General features: G+C 42.4%; 1 protein-coding gene across 1 annotated transcript in view; it reads left to right on the top strand.

Moving 5' to 3' along the window:
- The window catches only part of LOC126355309 (uncharacterized), an 852583-nt gene that overhangs the window by 252404 nt on the left and 577087 nt on the right, over positions 1–23092 (top strand). The gene's annotated exons all lie outside the window — the stretch shown is intronic.

The raw sequence follows: 23092 nt of genomic DNA, 5'->3' as shown, positions 1-23092 counted from the left end.
CAGAATTTCAACAGTAAACCTCCCCGTGATGCACAACGCCTCTCTTGTAGCGTGTGCCACGAACTTCGCTGAGCATTTTCGTACAGCTCTTGCCTCGGCTAAACGATATAGTGACGAAACGTGGTGCTCTTCGTTGGATAGAATCGATCTTTTCTGTCAATCTAACCAGATAAAGGTACCAGAACAAGTGCTTTGTAAGCCAGTTCTAGTACTAAGTCTAGGGGACTGATGGCCTCAGATGTTAAGTCCCTTAGTGCTCAGAGCCATCTGAACCATTTTTTCCTCTGCTCTTGCTCCTAATAATGAATCCAGTACCCTACCACGACATCAATCTAATTCATCACTCTTCTTTCCCCGCCCACCATAGCCAACTCAGGTTCATTCATACAAGCAGCTTTAAGAAACTCATTTACCTCAATATTCCCTCTGTACTCAAGTGTATTTTATTTCCACTACTGTTTTAAAACCTTCATATCTTAATTGAAGATTGGGTCTTCACTAACTGCATAGCAGTACTCTTTCCAGTAATACTGTAAATATTAATTTTCATGTTTGCATCACTGAACCTTTTGTATTAACCATTAACTGAAGAATGAAGGGAAAGATATCCAGTTACTTTTAAGCTGACTGCAACAGTACAATTTGTTACAATAGCCGCAGATTTCGAAGAGTAACAGAACTATCAGTGTTGCGTTTTGTCAGTGATGGGAGACATAGGATATTTTTATCGGGTAAAATGTGGCTTTATTATATAGACCAACTCATAACAGTTGTATGTAATAATATATAAGAATTACCACAGTAAGCAGGCTATTGTACCACCTTCAAGATAAAAGATAAAATGACGACCGGCTGCAACAGACATTTCCTGAATCCATCCGAGGATGGAGGGCCTCGAATCTTAATCCTCATGTAACTGATAGTGAATGTTTATAATTTTACTCAACACGTGAGGTCTATTACTATACCGATATGATTAGCATGCACTTGATGTCGACTACGATACTGTAGCTATCGAAACAAACTCATCGATACTCACTCATAACAGTACTACCGGAACAGTCCCATTTACTTGGCCGGGAGCTGAGGGTAGATGGAAGTGTAGTATCAGATTATGGGAGTCGCCCTGGTAAGAAAGTAAAATAAAGAAAAATAGTCTCTGGTCGGCATTAACGAACCGCCAAAAGGGGGGGGGGAGGCATTACTTTTCGCTTCCAATAGTAAACTGGTCTCCAGAGGTATACTGCTCCCTTGGCCAACACTAGCGTTGAAAAACTGGAAAACATTCACACGAGTCCTCATTCTCTTTTTTGTAACAACCGAATGTTATCTTGATAGTTTCATCTTTGCGTGGGATGGAAGACAAATAAGGAAGGGAGTTGACTATGACAGTCCTTACACAAAATTATACATGAAGTCTATTTACGCTGGAAAATGAGGAAGAACTCAATAAAGAAAACGAAATGAAAATTCCTGTCAGATTAAAACTCAGTGATGGGCTAGGACTCGAACCAGGAGTCTTGCCTTTCGGGGTGTTGTCCTTACCTGCTGAGCTACGTTTTAGTGTGGAAGAACTGATGTTGGGAAATTGTTGAGGAACAACCTGAGGGATTGTTATCCAAATTCAACAGGACCGCTTCAGCCCTCATCGATGAACACGTAGGAAAACAGGTGTAATACGATGTGAAATAGACATATCGCACGCTTCTAATGGTGACGATGTTACCGGAACCAATACTCCAACACGGGGTCGCACACGACGAGGCAGAATATTGGACGTTTTTATTCCGGACATGGCCGGTGTTGCACCTGACCCTCATGGAGGCCAATACGTCAGCACATGCGGACAGGCGGCGCATTATCTACGGGAATCGGGAGTGCCCTATCGGCACTCGAGTGCAGCGACAGGCGCCCTATCTTATCTTCCCCGCCACACAGGGGCGCGTGCTCTCACTGGCCCTACTTGCTGTTTTATTATAGTCTACTTGAACCACGAACGCTCATAAATTCGCCCGTGCTGTTATTAATATTAGCTTCTGTTGGCAGCATGTGTGTGTAGGGAGCTGACTCAGAGACAGTATAATGTAGAGAGGCAACACCGAAACCAGAGCGAAGCACACTGAACAACCCTGTTTTCGGAAGTCGAAACAATGGGGCACAGTATACGACTGTGTGTAAGGAAATTACGAAGCCTATCGTAAAATATTTGGTTGATGTGTAAGTTAGTAGCGCGTTCATTTTGCCGGTTGGTATTGTGGTTGCTATGGGTGTAGTTACTGGTTGTCATTTTTTATTCGTAGTTTACTGTTCCTATTTGATTTTAGACATTTTCAATTGGAGATAGTGAGTGTAATGTGGACGCTAAAAAATGGAATGCCAAGTGGAGGAATTTCTGACTTATTCTTCGGCTTGAGGTCAGTAGACGAGTGACAACAGCAGAGGCAGCCATAAAAAATTGCACCGTGTATGGGGATAATGCCGTTCGACAGAACATGACTAGAAAAAGATTTTCTCATTTTAAAGAGGGTCGTTTTGGCAGTAGTGACTCTCCACGAACGGGAAGACCTTCGAGGTTTGATGAAGACCATTTAAACGCATTGATCTACGACGATCCAAGCCAGTGTACTCGAGAAATGGCAATGTGATTAACTGCTGTCACTCCACGACCGTCACACATGCACGCAATGAGAAAGGCTCAAAAATCGGATATATGGGAACCCCACGCTCTCAGCCAAAGTAACAAAACTCATTGGGTGGCCGTAGGTATATCTCTGTTTGTTCGTCATCAATTGACTCGTTAACAACATCGACCATACCTACCTCGTTACTTGTGGCGAGCAACTGTGTGTTTGTGTTAACATAAGGAAAAGAAACGGATGATTGAGCCCGAACAAATCAATAACTCTGAGTAATAACACGAGCACGCATCCACAAAAGATATATTATGTATGTGGTGGAACAGCGACGGTGTGTTGTGCTACGAATTGTTTCCTCGAGGTGTAACCACCACTACTGACATGTATTGTCAACAACTGAGACCTCTTGCAGACGCAGTCCAAGAACAACCACCAGAAGGACTTCATGAAGTGATGGTACTACATTGCTCTAGATTGACAAAAACTCTATAGAGCAGTCGAGTTGGGAAGTCGTTCCGCACTCACTTTCTTCGCCTGATCTTGCGCCCTTAGAGTTTACAATTTTCGGCGCTCTATCGAACAGCCTTCAACGGACTTCCTTTCTGGATGAATATGCGCTCCGAACATGGCTCGCCGAGTGCTTCGCCTCAAAATCAAGAGTCGAAAAGCTACACCTGCGTTGGCAGACTGTTGTAAATGGTAAAGGGGAATAAATTATTGGTGGCTAAAGTCACTGTTGTGTGTATCTATTGTTTATGTTAAACTTGTATGATGACGTTACAAACTTCTGCAACAACCTAATAATAAATTCGCATATGCACTTACAAGTTAAATACGTGAAAGGCCTTAATGTGCTGGCGTATAACACAATAGCACAAATCCACTTACTAATAATATTTATAACAGTGTTGACTTGAAGTAAGATGCATTTTTAGTTTTGTTACTTATGTGCATTCAGTTCCATGCCGCGCAAAAGTTAGGTATTATTTCGAAAAAAACTTCGGCAACTGTTTATCTCACAAGTTCGCATAGGTATCGTGTAGCTTTCGAAACAACCACAGAATGGCAGGTGAGTAAAACGAGAAATCTCCAACAGCTTTCGGCTGGCGTTCGGCTGAAATCGGAAATCAGTCACTTCACATCCCTCGCTCATTACTTTTGAGACGATTAATCTTATTTCGTTGTTTCAGTGCTACGACTTGCTTGTTATGACAGCATTCGGTACCAAGGCATCAACGCATTGAAGATTTATCACAAAAATGTCACTCTAGATGCGATTCGTTATTACTGAATGTCAGTTAAAGATACATCAGCTCTAAAAGTCCTTCAGAGATTATTAGATCATACTCGAAATTGCCTGCGATCGCCCCGATTATGAGGTTAAAGACGCTCGGTTGCAAAGTCGAAGGAAGTATGTTTGTGTCCTTCTACATGCTAATTTTTTACCTTCTTATTCATGTAACAGAAGTCTTTTATGCAATATTCGATGTTATTGACATATAATAGTTCAGAGCGTGTTTTATCCGGAATGAGTTTCTTCGATTTCGTGGCTTCAGTGTGATTAAAAAACGAGTGATGAAATCGCTGCGAGTGTAATAATCGGCAATGACACTTTATTATTTCCTGACACCGTATATTTGACCGTTTTTCTCCAGGACGTCGCGATTTCCGAGGGTCTGGGTAGGCAGGAATATAAGACTACAGCTTAAATTCCTGTGATTGGAATGAGCAGCAATGAGACTTACATTCTGGCCTGTTACCAATATTTGAATATTAACTTCCGAATATGCCGCTATTTTCGAGGCTCTTATTAGGCAGCAACCCAACAGCACAACTTAAATTGCTGCTGAGGAAACGAGCAGCAGTTATATTTATAGGATAGTTTGTCACATATATCTAGCTGCGATCGAAGCCTCAACAATGCCTCCGTAAATTCGGCTGTCAAAACATAGATCGCACCACACATCGAGCGATGGACGTCACGTGACCCATTTCCGATTTCAACTGGACACCAGTGGCACATCGGTGCAGTTTCTCATTTTAGTCGATCGTACAGAATGATTTCGGGGGATAATAGTCTAGCGTGGTACCGCAAGAAGCGGTAAGTAACCTACCAGAGCCTATCTATATATACTGTACCACATTGAGTTGAATTGGTCCAGTGTCATTTTGCAGAATTGATTGTTTAGATGCGACACCAGGCACTGTATTTTTCTGGCAATTTGCAGAGCGTTTACGTCTGGTGACAAAGTATGTTGTGTCAGGAGCACCTAAACCAGCAAAAGAATCGTATTTCACCACGCATTAAAACACTCCACAAATACGCGACTGTAACTATTCACTGCTATTCAGTGAATCCAGTTAATCACACCTGGACAATACTGTTCAAATGGTTCAAATGGCTCTGAGCCCTATGCGACTTAACTTCTGAGGTCGCCTAGAACTTAGAACTAATTAAACCTAACTTACCTAAGGACATCACACACATCCATGCCCGAGGCAGTATTCGAACCTGCGACCGTAGCGGTCGCTTGGCTCCATACTATAGTGCCCAGAACCGCACGGCCTTCCGGCCGGCCGACAATACTGTCGGAACGCCGAAATAAAGTAAAACTTTTATTATGCGTCTATAAATTGATGGGACATTGCTTGTCACACTGAACAAAGTCAAAGGTAATCGCGGAGTAAAATAAATATTTCAGAAATTATATAAGACCATACAATAAAATTCTTTGCCTCAATATCTGTCAAATTTACGATAACGCGCACGAAAAGTAAGCCATTGTGACTCACAGTGAACTCGGACGATAACACTTCTCCATTATGTATGAAATATCGTTGTCACATGGAACCTATCATGCTGGATGATGAAGGCACCGCAATTAAGACATACAGTGTGTTTCAAAAATGACCGGTATATTTGAAACGGCAATACAAACTAAACGAGCAGCGATAGAAATACACCGTTTGTTGCAATATGCTTGGGACAACAGTACATTTTCAGGCGGACAAACTTTCGAAATTACAGTAGTTACAATTGTCAACAACAGATGGCGCTGCGGTCTGGGAAACTCTATAGTACGATATGTTCCACATATCTACCATGCGTAGCAATAATATGGCGTAGTGTCTGAATGAAATTACCCGAAACCTTTGACAACGTGTCTGGCGTAATGGCTTCACATGCAGATGAGATGTACTGCTTCAGCTGTTCAATTGTTTCTGGATTCTGGCGGTACACCTGGTCTTTCAAGTGTCCCCACAGAAAGAAGTCACAGGGGTTCATGTCTGGCGAATAGGGAGGCCAATCCACACCGCCTCCTGTATATTTCGGATAGCCCAAAGCAATCACACGATCATCGAAATATTCATTCAGGAAATTAAAGTCGTCGGCCGTGCGATGTGGCCGGGCACCATCTTGCATAAACCACGAGGTGTTCGCATTGTCGTCTAAGGCAGTTTGTACCGCCACAAATTCACGAAGAATATCCAGATAGCGTGATGCAGTAATCGTTTCGGATCTGAAAAATGGGCCAATGATTCCTTTGGAAGAAATGGTGGCCCAGACCATTACTTTTTGAGGATGCAGGGGACGATGAGACTGCAACATGGGGCTTTTCGGTTCCCCATATGCGCCAGTTCTGTTTATTGACGAAGCCGTCCAGGTAAAAATAAGCTTCGTCAGTAAACCAAATGCTGCCCACATGCATATCGCCGTCATCAATCCTGTGCACTATATCGTTAGCGAATGTCCCTCATGCAGCAATGGTAGCGGCGCTGAGGGGCTGCCACATTTGAATTTTGTATGGATAGATGTGTAAACTCTGGCGCATGAGACGATACGTGGACGTTGGCGTCATTTGGACCGCAGCTGCAACACGGCGAACGGAAACCCGAGGCCGCTGTTGGATCACCTGCTGCACTAGCTGCGCGTTGCCCTCTGTGGTTGCCGTACGCGGTCGCCCTACCTTTCCAGCACGTTCATCCGTCACGTTCCCAGTCCGTTGAAATTTTTCAAACAGATCCTTTATTGTATCGCTTTTCGGTCCTTTGGTTACATTAAACCTCCGTTGAAAACTTCGTCTTGTTGCAACAACACTGTGTTCTAGGCGGTGGAATTCCAACACCAGAAAAATCCTCTGTTCTAAGGAATAAACCATATTGTCCACAGCACACTTGCACGTTGTGAACAGCACACGCTTACAGCAGAAAGACGACGTACAGAATGGCGCACCCACAGACTGCGTTGTCTTCTATATCTTTCGCATCACTTGCAGCGCCATCTGTTGTTGACAGTTGTAACTACTGTAATTTCGAAAGTTTGTCCGCCTGAAAATGTACTGTTGTCCCAAGCATATTGCAACAAACGGTGTATTTCTATCGCTGCTCGTTTAGTTTTTATTGCCGTTTCAAATATACCGGTCATTTTTGAAACACCCTGTATATGTCTTTTACTCATAAAATGACGTATCACAGTAAGGCGCAACTATTATTCTGACAAGTCGTAATGCAGATCTCAGCTACGTCTACAAGGTGATGACATAAGTAGAACTGTACACACCAATACTTGAGTAGTTACAATCTGGACCATATTATTACTGATGGCTTTGTTATTCACATTCGACACACTCTTTCATAAGATTTCGAGTCTGTAGTGGATATCGTGTCAAAATGGGTAAAACCCGAAACGGCTCAGTCCGTAAGTAAATAACAGCCTTCGTACAAACAATTAAAAATGTTCTTCCTTCATATATGACAGCTGCAAGATGCAAAGCACTGAAATCCTTTATACATTTAAACTAGATTTCTCAGATATTTCGTCTGCGTACTATCCATCAGCTTGTTAATGTTTGAAGTTTCACTTTTGCCAACTTATTCAAGACAACTGTGCATGCGTAACGGTAATTTTTGTCCTCTTTTGGGCTCATTCTCCTGAGTGGTTCGATGCTGCCCGCCACGAATTTTCCCCTTAAGCCAAACTCTTTATCACATAATAGTCTTTTCACGCTGGGTTCCCTAATTATTTCTTTCATATATTCCAAGCCGACCGGAGTGGCCGTGCGGTTCTAGGCGCTACAGTCTGGAGCCGAACGACCGCTAGGGTCGCAGGTTTGAATCCTGCCGCGAGGCATGGATGTGTGTGATGTCCTTAGGTTAGTTAGGTTTAGTTAGTTATAAGTTCTAGGCGAGTAATGACTTCAGAAGTTAAGTCGCATTTGAGGCAATATATTCCAGTCTCTGACTTTCTCTACTGCTTTTACACTCTACAGCTCCCTATAGTAGAATGAAAACTATCCCATTATGTTTTAACAAATGTTCTACCACCTTGACCTTTCCTCTTTTCAGAGCTTCCCATACGTTCTTTTCTTCGCCGATTCTATGGATAACTTCCTCCAATATGTTTTGGACATCCTTCCATGGGATCACATCTCAAACGCTTCGAGTCTCTTCGTTTCCGGTTCATGATTCACTACAATACAGTGGTTTGCTCCAAAGGTACGCCCTCATACACGAAGTGTATTCGTAGCTGCGAACGTGGGCTATCATTAACTGCATAACGGGATGACGGCAATGAACATTTGTGATGGACTGAGACTCGAACCCGGATTTTTCGCTTATCGCGAGCGGTCGTCTTACCGTCAGGATGTCCCAGCACAACTCATGGCCAGGCCCAAACCTCCATATGTTGTCAACCATATGTCTACACCCGCACTCGTACATTCATTACGCATATTCCCGTACAGGGGAGACGTTTGAACTGAAGGTCGCTTGCGCGCACGCATGTCCATGTTTGTGCTTCTGAACAACACAGGCACTGAGATATCGAATCTATCTACCGACACCCGGCTAGCGTCTCTTAATTACAATGTGTGCCCTGAACGAGAATTTGTATAATGGCTGTGTGTAGGTTGTACACACATGACTGACGACTTATGGCAGTTTGGGTCTCACTGTTAGTTGTGTTCGGATAGCCTAGTGATATGGCGTCCGCTTGAGACAAGCGGGAAATAAGGGTTCGAGCCTCAGTCCGGCACAAATTTTCACTGTCGTAATCCCATTATACCAGCTGATGGTTGCCAACTTCTTATGTATTTCATGTATTTCATAATATCTGTAGTCGTCACAGTACCTGTTCCTTTGTTCATTGCATCGTACTTCTGTACGTCACAGATACTGCAATAACGTATTCTCAAAAATATTTTCCTTAGAATACGGCGTATGTTTGACGACAGGCGACGTATCTTGGCCAGGAATACCCTCCTTCCCTGCTCAAATTTGCTTTTTAGATCCTCATTGCTTCGTTCCTCATGTGTTGTTTTGCTTCAAAAGTAGCCGAAACTCATCTACATCGCACTCCCCAGTTTTTATGTTAACTGTGAGAGATTGCCAGCGACGGCAAGTGGTTTAGATTCCACGTTAATCTGTAGACACTCTTTCCCCAATTGGACAGTGGAGGTTGATTTGGAGCACACAAGCGTCGAAGTGGCGTGCTGTTGGCAAAACTTGCATTGGGTGACACAAAATTAACTATCATTACCAATCCCCAAACCAACCATTCCGCCCTAATCAAACTTGCACACATGCTGGTAACACGTCCTTTGATTCTTGTCATATTTCAAAGTCATTGTAAGGATGATGTTATGGCTAAAAATAGCATTTGAGGCCGTGGCTCTATACAAAATAGAAGTTGATTCTTACAAAGAAGAAAACAGCAAACTGCCACTGTTAATAATGTTATTTATGTACATAAATAGCTCCATTTTTGGTTTCGAACCAGCAAGTTCACCCTCACACAGCTACTCAAGTTTGGGTTGTATTTGTTGTTGTTCATATTAGTTGTCGGCGTTTTTACCCACCATGGGGTTGTGGTACCCTTATAAATAAAATAACGACGGGAGAAAGGACATATTTAACTACAACTGTTGTAATCTCCCCATTTGTTTCCTTATGAAATTTAGCCCAAATTTACCTCCAGGTCTATCAAAATCTACATATTATGTCTGCAAAAGACTGTGATCCACCTCACACTCTTATGCTAAACTTGGAACAAACATAACTTAACTTGAACTGAATTGTAAATGATCTGAATGCAACTTGTCTTTATATTAAATGCACAAGTAGTTTGAGGTGAGACTAAAACAATTATCTGACCGCAATCACAACTTCCACTTACCTCGAGCCTTGACAACGTTGTTGTAGGTTCCTCGAAAGCACAACAGCACGTAGGCAGAGGATAAGATGGATTTCTATTTCTAAATTAAATTTCCTAACTACATTCAAACTGTTTCATACAACATGGTGCAATGTCGTAATGCGTAAAATAAACAGTCAGCTGGTGTGAGCAGCTATCACTATGAAATGATATTCCAAGAAACCGATTTTAGAATGAAGTATGTATCCGAAAAAGGTAGAGTAAAACTTCGCGTGATCTTCACACGCAACACAGGTGCGAACAATGCTATGCGTAACAAAGTGGACAATGCTTTTAGAAGGGTACGATGGTAACAGAAAATTTCCTTAAAAATCAAACAGCTTAATCAGTTAATATGTTAATGCATGACTCAGAGTAGCGAGGTGGTCTCTCTCTCAGCTCTGAGCAAGTTAACAAAGTTGACTAACTGCCAATAATCATATCCAAAAATTAGGTGCGCAGTGCTGTAGTCTCACCTCAAACTACTTCTCATCAAAAAGTAACATTATTCAAAATTTATATTCTCTTCGCTTTCGAATATATACATTATATTAATGTCCTTTCCAGTAAATCCTTCTTCGTCTAACAGATGCCACCGCAAGTCAACAGAGCACTACTGAATAAGCCGATTACGTATTACACTTCAGCAAAGAATGTATCAGACTGCGCAGAGGCTAAGACTTGGACACAGCAAGACCCAAGATTGTTTTAACAGTAACGGAACTTGGTCAGGCTCTGACGTGCACATCCATAGCATACAATGACATGACCACCTTACACTGTACCTAATAACGAATGAAAACGGTGTACACGAATCTCAAAGGGAGAACTGTTTTATTTGTAGGTCATTTATACCGGAATTTCAGTGTCATTATATTGCATTGTTGACAGAGAGTGGTCACTAAATAGCAAAAAACAGTAAATTTGTGAAGATAAGAATCGAAGTGTAACGTAATTAAACGAGAATTTTTACTGTACCACGAACACAATCAGTCAACATTGGGACTTAATTACACGGAAATTTCGACATAGTTAATGTGATAATATGAATTCCAGAATTAACAACAGTAAGGACAATCAGACAGTTGAGCAACTTACAGTATGTGATGAAAAGTATCCGGACATTCCCATAAACATACGTTTTTCATTATAGCTGCATTGTGCTGCCACCTACTATCAGGTACTCAATGCCAGCGACCTCAGTAGTCATTAGACATCGTGAGAGAGCAGAATGGGGCGCTCCGCGGAACTCGCGGACTTCTAACATGGTCAGGTGATTAGATGTCACTTGTGTCATACGTCTGTAGGCGACATTTCTAAACTCCTAAAAATCCCTAGGTCCACTGTTTCCGATGTGATAGTGAAGTGGAAACGTGAAGGGACACGTACAGCACACAACCGTACAGGCCGATCTCGTTTGTTGACTGACAGATCGCCGACAGTTGTAGAGGGTCGTAATGTGTAAAAGGCTGACATCTATCCCGATCAGCACACAGGAATTCCAAAATGCATCAGGATCCACCGCAACTACTACGTTAGGCGTGAAGTGAGAAAACTTGGATTTTATGGTCGAGCAGCTGCGCTTACACGACACATCACGTCGGTCAATGCCAAACGAGCCTCGCTTGGTGTAAGGAGCGTAAACATTGGACGATTGAACAGTGGAAATGAGTGACGAATCACGGTACCCAATGTGGCAATCCGATGGCAGGGTGTGGGTACGGCCAATATCCGATGAACGTCGTCTGCCAGCGTGTATAGTGCCAACAATAAAATTCGGAGCAATTCGGTGATGGCGATTGCATCTCAAGATGATCGAGCACCTGTTCATAATGTCTGTGGCACAGTTACGCGACAATATCATCACTGTAAAGGACCAGCCTGCACAGAGTCTTCACCTGAACCCCATAGAACACCTTTGGGATGTTTTGAAACGCCGACCTCGTGCCAGGCCTCACCGACCAACATCGATACCTCTCCTCAGTCAGCACTCCGTGAAGAATGGGTTGCCATTCCCCAAGAAACTTTCCAGAACCTGATTGAACATAAACCTGCGAGAGTGGAAGCCGTCATCAAGGTTAATGGTGGGCCAACACCATTTTGAATTTCAGAATTACCCATGGAGGGCACCACGAACTTGTAAGTAGTTTTCATCCAGGTGTCAGGATACTTTTCATCACATCGTTGACATTGGAGCTTACAGTCGTACCCAATGAAACACAGTGCGTAAATCAACACCTAAAAAACTATAAATTCCATGTTCTAGGTGGTATATCTGGGGAAATGCTCCAAGAAATGTGGTGGCAACGCACTGATTTGCTGCATTTATTTTGTAAAACATTATGGGAAAATGCCTCCCCCCATGAACCATGGACCTTGCCGTTGGTGGGGAGGCTCGCGTGCCTCAGCGATACAGATAGTCGTACCGTAGGTGCAACCACAACGGAGGGGTATCTGTTGAGAGGCCACACAAACGTGTGGTTCCTGAAGAGGGGCAGCAGCCTGTTCAGTAGTTGCAGGGGCAACAATCTGGATGATTGACTGATCTGGCCTTGTAACAATAACCGAAACGGCCTTGCTGTGCTGGTACTGTGAACGGCTGAAAGCAAGGGGAAACTACGGCCGTAATCTTTCCCGAGGGCATGCAGCTTTACTGTATGATTAAATGATGATGGCGTCCTCTTGGGTAAAATATTCCGGAGGTAAAATAGTCTCCCATTCGGATCTCCGGGCGGGGACTACTCAAGATGATGTCGTTATCAGCAGAAAGAAAACTGGCGTTCTACGGATCGGAATGTGGAATGTCAGATCCCTTAATCGGGCAGGTAGATTAGAAAATTTAAAGGGGAAATGGATAGGTTAAAGTTAGATATAGTGGGAATTAGTGAAGTTCGGTGGCAAGAGGAACAAGACTTTTGGTCAAGTGACTACAGGGTTATAAACACAAAATCAAATAGGGGTAATGCAGGAGTAGGTTTAATAATGAATAGGAAAACAGGAATGCGGGTAAGCTACTACAAACAGCATAGTGAATGCATTATTGTGGCCAAGATAGACACGAAGCCCACACCTACTACAGTAGTACAAGTTTATATGCCAACTAGCTCTGCATATGATGAAGAAATTGAAGAAATGTATGATGAAATAAAATAAATTATTCAGATAGTGAAGGGAGTTGAAAATTTAATAGTCATGGATGACTGGAATTCGGTAGTAGGAAAAGGGAGAGAAGGAAACGTAGTAGGTGAATATGGATTGGGGCAAAGAAATGAAAGAGGAAGCTGCCTGGTAGAATTTTGCACAGAGCACAACTTAATCATAGCTAATACTTGGTTCAAGAACCATACAAGAAGGCTGTATACATGGAAGAAGCCTGGAGATACTGACAGGTTTCAGATAGATTATATAATGGTAAGACAGAGATTTAGGAACCAGGTTTTAAATTGTAAGACATTTCCAGGGGCAGATGTGGACTCTGACCACAATCTATTGGTTATGACCTGTAGATTAAAACTAAAGAAACTGCAAAAAGGTGGGAATTTAAGGAGATGGGACCTGGATAAACTAAAAGAACCAGAGGTTGTAGAGAGTTTCAGGGAGGGCATAAGAGAGCAATTGACACGAATGGGGGAAAGAAATACGGTAGAAGAAGAATGGGTAGCTTTGAGGGATGAAGTAGTGAAGGCAGCAGAGGATCAAGTAGGTAAAAAGATGAAGGCTGGTGGAAATCCTTGGGTAACAGAAGAAATATTGAATTTAATTGATGAAAGAAGAAAATATAAAAATGCAGTAAATGAAGCAGGCAAAAAGGAATACAGACGTCTCAAAAATGAGATCGACAGGAAGTGCAAAATAGCTAAGCAGGGATGGCTAGAGGACAAATGTAAGGATGTAGAGGCTTCTCTCACTAGGGGTAAGATAGATACTGCCTACAGGAAAATTAAAGAGACCTTTGGAGATAAGAGTACCACTTGTATGAATATCAAAAGCTCAGATGGAAACCCAGTTCTAAGCAAAGAAAGGTAAGCAGAAAGGTGGAAGGAGTATATAGAGGGTCTATACAAGGGCAATGTACTTGAGGACAGTATTATGGAAATGGAAGAGGATGTAGATGGAGATGAAATGGGAGATACGATACTGCGTGAAGAGTTTGACAGAGCACTGAAAGACCTTAGTCGAAACAAGGCCCCAGGAATAGACAATACTCCATTAGAACTACTTACGGTCTTGGGAGAGCCATTCCTGACAAAACTCTACCATCTGCTGAGCAAGATGTATGAGACAGGCGAAATACCCTCAGACTTCAAGATGAATATAATAATTCCAATCCCAAAGAAAGCGGGTGTAGACAGATGTGAAAATTACGGAGCAATCAGTCTAATAAGCCACAGCTGCAAAATACTAACGCGAATTCTTTACAGACGAATGGAAAAACTAGTAGAAGCCGACCTCGGGGAAGATCATTTTGGATTCCGTAGGAATATTGGAACACGAGAGGCAATACTGACCCTACGACTTATCTTAGAAGCTAGATTAAGGAAAGGCAAACCTACGTTTCTAGCATTTGTAGACTTACAGAAAGCTTTTGACAATGTTGATTGGAATACTCTCTTTCAAATTCTGAAGGTAGCAGGGGTAAAATACAGGGAGCGAAATGCTATTTACAATTTGTACAGAAACCAGATGGCAGTTATAAGAGTCGAGGGACATGAAAGGGAAGCAGTGGTTGGGAAGGGAGTGAGGCAGGGTTGCAGTCTCTCCCCGATGTTATTCAATCTGTATATTGAGCAAGCAGGGAAGTAAACAAATGAAAAATTCGGAGTAGGTATTAAAATCCATGGAGAAGAAAAAAAAATGTTGAGGTTCGCCGATGACATCGTAATTCTGTCAGAGACAGCAAAGGACTTGGAAGAGCAGTTGAACGGAATGGATAATGTCTTGAAAGGAGGATATAAGATGAATATCATAAAAAGCAAAACGAGGATAATGGAATGTAGTCGAATTAAGTCGGGTGATACTGAGGGAATTAGATTAGGAAATGAGACAATTAAAGTAGTAAAGGAGTTTTGCTATTTGGGGAGCAAACTAACTGATGATGGTCGAAGTACAGAGGATATAAAATGTAGACTGTCAATGGTAAGGAAAGCGTTTCTGAAGAAGAGAAATTTGTTAACATCGAGTATAGATTTAAGTGTCAGGAAGTCATTTCTGAAAGTATTTGTATGGAGTGTAGCCATGTATGGAAGTGAAACATGGACAAGAAGAGAATAGAAGCTTTCGAAATGTGATGCTACAGAAGAATGCTGAAGATAAGGTGGGTAGATCACGTAACTAATGAGGAGGTATTGAATAGGATTGGGGAGAAGAGAAGTTTGTGGCACAACTTGACCAGAAGAAGGGATCGGTTGGTAGGACATGTTCTGAGGCATCAAGGGATCACCAATTTAGTAATAGAGGGTAGCGTGGAGGGTAAAAATCGTAGAGGGAAGCCAAGAGATGAATACGCTAAGCAGATCCAGAAGGATGTAGGTTGCAGTAGGTACTGGGAGATGAAGAAGCTTGCACAAGATAGAGTAGCATGGAGAGCTGCATCAAACCAGTCTCAGGACTGAAGACCACAACAACATGGGAAAATGAAGAGTGGCTAGATGAATGGTCGATGCCCAACTTCATCGCTCTGCACAAGAATGCGTCCGTCAGGAACTGCTTCAACTACAGAACTGTTGCTCTCATATCTTACGGAAGCAAAAGTTTTCTTTACATCTCTAAGCAGTATTAGAAGCCTCACATATCCACAACAAGCAGGTTTTGTTCAAGAAAAAATAAATCGTGAACAAATTCTAAACATACGACATATAACTCAGAAATATCGGGAGCTCTTTTTTTTCATCTGCTTCCTTGTCTGTCAGTAACCCTTCGACTGTATCGTATGGGAAGAGCTGGAGCAGGTGTTTGCAGATTTAGGTATCTTCCACACTTGACTGTTCTGATCAGAAATCCTGGCGCTTCTGACATCTTCAGTATATCAGAAGGCGTCAGACAGTGCCGTGTCCTATTCCTCCAACCGTATAGCATTTAGCCGAACATGCAATTAGGAAAGGTGTTGATGGTTGTAATACACGCGTCTCAAGTGGTCGAAGAACTATTAACAACTACCGATTTAACGACGACAACGTGATTTTAGCCAGCAGCGAAGTTGATCTTTCTGAGCTAATAACGAAAGTAAAGGACCTAAGTGTATGTTAAAGATTAGACAACAGTCTCCGCAAGTCAGAACTCATGATAACCTGATCGAGGTACAGAGGCCCAACTACCAGGTCATTTTAACGTAAAAGAAGATGCGCATTCTGTCATCTATCTTGGGTCAACCATCTGCGACGCGGAAGTTTTGAAGACGCAATAAGGTGGGTCACGGTAGGGTGAGTGGCTATGGAGAAGCTGCCAATATGTGTCGGAACAGTGTAATTATGAGGAGTACAAAGATACAATAATGTGTAACTTATAATTAGAGACGTATATTAAGAGATGGAGACGGCTTTATACACAAAAAAGATATGGAATGGGCGCTGACTCAATTACGTAATTTGTTTCCTTTAATAATAACGTATTCCAATTAACATGAATACATAAAATGTCGGTAAGAAAGCGTCCATTACTTTCCAAAAATTTAGCCAACATAAAATATGACTCCCGATTCTAACACACAGATCATATAGATTTATATGCATGAGTGTAGCAACGCATACGACATTTATTCTCATAATTTTATGGTAAACTTATGTTTTATCGCGTCAGCACTTCCATTATCGCGTTAGTAGGGGTCAGTCAGAATGCAGTGCACGAGATTTTCATGCACGCAGAGTCGCAATGTCTATGAGACACTCCTATTTCTTTCATGACGAACTAAACCGTACAGAAAGCTGACCTTAACGTTAATCTCTAAGAAGTGCAGACTGAATTGTGACACATGTCGTCATTATGACGCACCGTTTACCTGACGGTTTAAAAATGGTGTCATGACCAACTACGTCGAAATAATCGGCTTGAGCTAAAGGTGGGCACCATAACGCGGACAGGTTGACACATAATATGTGCCACATGTGTTACTTCCATGTTTTCGTTTGGCATAATTTTACGGCTAAACTTTGAGTTCAGCTACCTTTTCTTCAGTCAGTATCTGAGTTAGTATGTTTCTGGTCTAGTAATGACAATAAAACGTTGAACGATATTATTCATTAAACATAGCCATTGGTAATACAACAACGAAAAATCCCCCTAGACTCAAGAAAAGTCGTGGATCTAATAGCTGACCCCTCTAATTGAAGCGAAGGTTCCAGTTTTAAACAAGCAGTTACATGCACAGAAGTTGCACTTTTGCGGAACCACTTATTTACCTTACCGAGGCCTGGAATACTTGCCGAAAGCATAAGAATTTTGCTAGTGTCCTACATATCGTTTGCATAACATTGATAGTCTAATTATGTCCTGATGGGAAGTAAAATGACTTTAACCTATTCTCAGGTCGTGGGAATTCACAGATGTCGAGAAAAAGCGCGTAAATAGGTTATCTTATCGATTCAGGGCGAGGTTTATGGACCATACAAGGGGATTATGGAGATTACGTGTCGTACAGCGCCAAACACGGCAGCCATATCGGACGACAAGCAGACTTCTCCAGTAGGCCACGACCCAAATCATGTTTAAAGCACCGACAGTAAAGCAGAAGCCTATGTGTGACAGAAACGCTACTAGTTAATCAAAAATATTCCATACTGGAAAAAACCGAATAAAATGCGACATCATGTTTTTTGGTAGGTGTTTTGGTTGTATTGGGCTCTGTAGTCGATGTCGTCTTTGGGATAAATGTGTACCGTCGTCCCTGGGATAAAATTGCCCCGCAGTAAACTGATGGCATAAATTTATCCTTCAGGTGTTTCTCCAGTAATTGAAGATTACAAATAAATTTGTCACTGACCATTCTTATTATACTTATGCCCAATTGTCACGTTAATATGCACTGTTCATTGCAAAAGCAATACAGAAACCAATCGTGTTGCATGCGTTTTCGGTTTTCACGAACATTACCTCTACTAAATCCCAGTGTAACACCATCACAGCAGACAGGGGAATGAACGTTCGAGATATCGCTTGCCACAATCTCTACACTGGGATGCCCAAGGACGCTTCGTGTGATTTAAGTCCGAACGTCCGCTCCCCACTTCTTGTCACTGAACTGTAACCAGATTGCTTACATTGCGTTTTCTAGACGTTGCCCCAATTGGTTTCTCTATTGGCCTTTCTGCCATACATTCTCAGAGTGACGGACAGAATCAGCCGTGTATTGCGCAAACACGGCGTAGAGACTATTTTCAAACCGATAAGGAGGATCAAGATTGTCTTAAATCGGCAAAGGAAAAAAGGGACCCACTTGCAATGTCGGGAATGTACGGAATACTATGCAAACGCGGAAATGTTTATGTCGGAATGATTGAACGATCAATCAACAGCAGAATCAAAGAACATAAGCGACATTGCAGATTGAGGCAAGTGGAGATATCGGCCATGGCAGAGCACGCACTGTGTTAGACCGATCACTTAGTAAAACTCGCCGACACGGAAGTTTTGGCTGTAAAAAACTATCACACCCGCTTGTTAAAATAACGTATAGAGATACAAAAACACGGGAATAGCTTCAGCAGGAAAGAAGAAAGCCTCAAGGTAAACGGATGGTGGCTTCCCAAGCTGCAGCGAACGACCGTCGCAGGTAGCGAGAGGAGAACCGCACCGGAAATAAACGTGGAGAAGCCTTCGGACGTTGGCGCGTCAGATACATAAGTCTGCGGCCGCGAGCTTGGCTCCAGTTCACCATCAGCAATGTAGAGTGAAGCTTTCACAATGCCTGCCGCTTGTGCTGGCGTAATGTCAGAAAAATCAACAGACAAACGGCGGCTAAAGAATCCAAAACAGAAGCCAATAGGCAATTTGGCAACAACTGGCCACGAAAGCCTTAGCAATTTTGTAACCTTTGCTTGTACATTAACGTAATTAGAACGGTGCGAGCACGTAGCACACTGTTAATATTACCAGTCCGCCTGCTTTAAACGAGCCACCTCCTCTGCTACGTTCCTTGCTCAGTTTCTTGATGTTGATAAAATGAAAATGATCTTTTGGCGTCATTGGCCGGGAGGCCCCTTGTGGGGCAGGTTCGGCCGCCGTGGTGCAGGTGTTATTATATTCGACGCCACATTGGGTGACCTGCGCCCCGGATGGGGATGAAATGATGCTGAAGACAACACGCAGTCCCTGAGCGGAGAAAATTCCCAGACCCAGCTGGGAATCGAACCCGGTCCCGCAGGACGGCAATCCGTCACTCTGATCACTGAGCTACCTTTTTTTTTGTTGATTTCAGTTTTGTTCTTTATTGTTCGTTGAATTTGTTGGGGATGGACGTCCGATGACACCCGTTCAGGATCTTCATTGATCTGTGCACTCGGGTTTTTTTTGTTACAGAGCGTAGCTAACCCTATGACCGAACACGCTGAGCTACCGTGCCGGCTGTTATCGGGGCGGACTTTGATGTTGGTGCAGAGCTTTCGCCCTCAGGGAAGCTTTTTCTTCTCCTGATTTTAATCGGTGTGCAACTAATGGTTCTGATAGGTCATTAATATTAGTTGTAACGCACTTAAAGTCAACCAGAATATAAAAGACATACTTTAAATATCCAGCAACGACACTATAGTACTACAGGCGTGTTAAAATTCAGCAACGACACTGTGGTACTATACGGGAAACAGAGAATGCTTGGACACCTGTGTGACATATTAAGGCCAAGCACATCCAGTCTAGTGGTCCTGTTGTGTGCGTTACTGGCGGGTACGCACTCCGACCGAGCTCCGTGAACACTTCCTGGGACAGACCACCGAAATAATGCAGCTACTTAGGCTAAATGTCAGGACAAGCATCTCAGGACAATGTCGTAGTGTCTCCCTACCGTAGTGCGGAAGGTGGTACAGCAGACAGTGGGTGTGGAACGCCTCTTAACGAACCTCAGCTGCTCCTGCTAACCAAAGGGAGACCAAGGAATTAGCAGAGCAGTACGACACAGGCAGGTAGCTGGTGACGTTCTGAAAGCGTTGGGAGCCTTGCATATATGCCAGCAAGAAAGACATTTAGCGTATTGTAAAGACTATGAACAGCTCATTTCTAAATAAGGTATCCATTATCCGAGAATTTATGCTTTGGGGTCTGCGAGGGCAATTGAGATGCTCCTGCAGCGTTTTGATGGGAAGTGTTTGATAACCCACAACGCTTCCCGTAATCGGCTTGTCCTGTGTTTCATTTATGCACAGATGAAGCGTTGACCATAAAGACAACGTTTTGGCAGAGACAACGAGTTGTAAACGAGCGTAGAGATCGCAGCAGTTCGCTCTTTTCAATTCTGAGCGCACAGCGAGCACCTAAAAGTACCTAGAAAATAGTGTCTCCCGTCAATTAAGATGGTCTAGTGAGAGATTTCGCCTGATGTTGAGCATCCCACATACCTGTCATGCGTTTCTTTTTTCGTGACAATTGAAGGAATACACAGTAGGCTGGCTTCTAAGACGAGGGTAATGGGAAGTTGGTACAACGCCACGAAGAATGACTATGTCGGGGCGGCGCGACGAAAATAGTAAAATGTAATGCACTGTAAGCAAATGCGGCCTACTGTCTCATGATTAAATGTAGCATACTCCCAACGATTCATTTATTTCATTTTGAAATTCGTGGCTTGTCTGTGACTCTTAGGAACTGTGAAACATACCCTTATAAAAATTATACGTGACTGTGCTTAAACTGACACACAATATTTTTTTAGCGCAACGCAAACTGACTTTCAAAAATCCCTACAAAAGAATGGCCCTGCTAACATTAACCTATACCTTTCCAAATCACTTACCTCACAAAAATCTTCGTTACTCGAACTACTGCAATACAGCGAGCGCCACTACTGCCAGCTAAATAAAAGATTCAAACTACGGAAGGGACTAACTACTGATAGGCATAGTTAGCAAATGAAAGATTTTAATAGAGAACAAACAATGTATTTACCTTAATAGTTATAACATATATAGGAGTTCATGACATCCAGTCTTACAAATTTCAAAACTCCGCCATCTCTCTCCCCACATCCACCACTGCTGGCGGCTAACCTCCAACTGCGCAACGGTACGCGCCGCTAACAGCCAACTGCCTAACGCTACAATGGCGAGTATTACAACAATGCCATCCAGCCACAGACTGCACACATCACAGCCAGTGATTTTCATACAGAGGTGGTGTTACAAATAAAAAAACCTAAACAGCCTACTTACAACTGTTTCGTCCGCTTTTTGTCTCAGGCCAAATATGTTTTATTATGTTGCCTCACTGTTCCACTGACTCCTTACCCCTGATACGAAAATCTACTCTTGTATTACCGAAGTTTGTATTCACACAGAACCTTGGAGAATTGTTCTGTCAGCTATATCAGGGTTCCTGTGTTGAAGGACTTAGTAAGATTACAACTTCAGTGCGTGCGATTGAGATTGTGTAAATGTATTTGAGGCAGAGCAGCGAATAGTGTACCGGTGCCTGGTTTCGTTTCAGGAGTGACTACAGATATCTTAATGCAATCGTAGCATTAAGATGGAACGCTAAAATCGCCTGTAATATCTTTATGATTGATGATGCTTTTCACGTTAATCAATTACTGACATTCATAGAACGTATGCTCATTTGCACGCCAATCTATTTCGACTTCCTTATTTACTTACGATAAATAACTCAGTCAATGTGCATAAAGCGTACTATTTTTACTATTTTATTTAACATTGTACATTGTACAGAACATTAACGTTTCACGGTTTATTGAACGACATAAATTCACCTAGAGTGACTAAATCTTGCCGCAGTTATTGAAAGACCTATGCACCGGCAAGTCATTATTGTCCTAATTGATACAAAATAGTTCCACAACATCTTAGCTGAGTGCTATCTTTGGTGATCATTGGTGACGTATTGAGATTGGGTACCGGACATCGACCATAATCTTGGCACCATTTTTTGAACTGAGCTGCCAGCTCGCAACCTCGCCCGCTGGATCGACTTGCGCCTTAGAATTCAGACTGACTCCTTTACATCAAATTTTATTCCCACATAAGCTCATCTATGTGGCTGTGGAGCTACACTCCAGTGAGAATCAATACTGCGAAAAGTTCGTCTTCGTCGCAGCTTCAGGGCTGCAAGTGAGGATGAAATTTATTTTCTCCTGGCGGAGGATACAAGGGTTTACGGAATATTTCTAATAAGTCTTGGGATAAATTAGTTTCATTCAAGAAAAGACTTCCACATTAACTTACTTCCGATATCCTACATGTTTCTCTATAAACAAAAATTGTCATTCTACGTGTATTGAGGTGAAATATTAGCAACTGAAGTTTCTAACCGCAAATTAAAGTTCATTTTATTAGTTTATCGAGTGGTATTACAGTCACAGATTACGCTACTGACACATCAATTGTATCTTCGGTTTATGAAGATAAATTTACATTTTACACTTCTGTGCATTTTCGATTTTATTTGTTCCTCAACGGACCACGTGTACAGAAATAGTTAGCTCCTTTCAGGTGTCCCATTTTACTGCAACAGGTTAAGTCATTGGTGGATAGTCTCAGCTGAATTTTATGTACGGCCGTCTGAAGAGTTGTGAGGTTGCATTGTTATTTGTAAAGGTGTCTCCAAACAGAATACAGCCGAGTCATGCAACCATTTACTACCGTTTATTATAGCGTTGCTAACTCAGGACCCGCCACAACACAAACAATGAGTTGCGGCTGATGACGTTATTCTCAGAACTCATCAGGAAGAATGCATTTTGCAAGCTTTTGAAGCAAGTTCAAGTGCCAGCACATGACATATCGTATGAACGTTCGTTCAAGACAGTTCACATACTAGCATCATCTTCCATTTCCATTGGATCTGTGGCTTACCGACCAAAGACCGTGGGACAACGTGATGATTGTTTTAACTCAAATTGCGAATCTATTGTCCGCATCTTCCGTCGTTTTTACAAACGAGAAAACACGATTCTCAGTTACGCTTCAGTCCCTATTGCAATTTTCAATTACCTGATGTGTTCCCATCATTCGGGATCATTTTCAGGTGCAAGAAATTGCATCAACAACCCGTCTTGTCTGTTTTGAATATCACTACAGTTGCGAAGTCTATCGGAATGAACTGTTGGGAA

The sequence above is a fragment of the Schistocerca gregaria genome, chromosome 3 (assembly GCF_023897955.1).
Source record: "Schistocerca gregaria isolate iqSchGreg1 chromosome 3, iqSchGreg1.2, whole genome shotgun sequence".
NCBI lineage: Eukaryota > Metazoa > Arthropoda > Insecta > Orthoptera > Acrididae > Schistocerca > Schistocerca gregaria.
The sequence above is the reverse complement of the archived record's forward strand: the minus strand, read 5'-3'. Positions and strand labels throughout refer to the sequence as shown.